Raw genomic sequence first — 840 nt, forward strand, 5'->3', positions numbered from 1 at the left:
GCCAGAGTTAAACCACGACACGTATGAAACCCAACATTCAAAGTTCTATACTCAGCATCTTTTTATTGAAACACATCAGCAAGTAATTTGGAAAGAACTTAATCACACTGGCAAGGGACATAATGCTTCACTTACTATCACCGTGAGTAGCAGCTACCAGCATCCAAAACTTCCTCAGACTAGTCTGTGGCAGTCTTCCAAACACTCCCTCTCACACCTGATACGATGTTTGATTTTGCATCCATCTTTCCGCATTACACTCCCAGGGGTGTATTATTCACTCAGTTAACTTGTTCTCTGTTCAGAACATCTACATGGGCTTCTTTATATGTCTACTCTGTATCAGCTACCACCTTATTTTATTTAAAACTGAGTAAAAGATACACAAAACTGTGACTGGCAATGATCCACCCTCATTCAAAACATCCCCAAAACCAGGGTGTGGCGGGTTGCCCCTGGATGGAGGGCAGGTGCCCACCAAAGCCACTCTACCACTCCCCTCCTCAGCTGGGCAGGGGAGAGAAAATACAGCAAGAGGCTCATGGGTTGAGATAAGAACAGGGAGAGATCACTCACCAATTACCATCACGGACCAGAGAGACGCAACTTGGGGAAATTAGTTCAATTTGTTAGCAATCAAATCAGAGTAAGATAATATGAGACATAACCAGATCTTAAAACATCTTCGCTCCACCCCTCCCTTTCTTCTGGGCTCAGCTTTGCTCCCCATTTCTCTCCCTCCTCCCGCCACGCAGGACAAGGAATGGGGGTTGTGGTCAGTCCATCACACGTCGTCTCTGCTGCTCCTTCATCCTTAGGGGAGGATCCTCACAATATGCC

The sequence above is a fragment of the Eurypyga helias genome, unplaced genomic scaffold (genome assembly GCF_000690775.1).
Source record: "Eurypyga helias isolate BGI_N326 unplaced genomic scaffold, ASM69077v1 scaffold26462, whole genome shotgun sequence".
NCBI lineage: Eukaryota > Metazoa > Chordata > Aves > Eurypygiformes > Eurypygidae > Eurypyga > Eurypyga helias.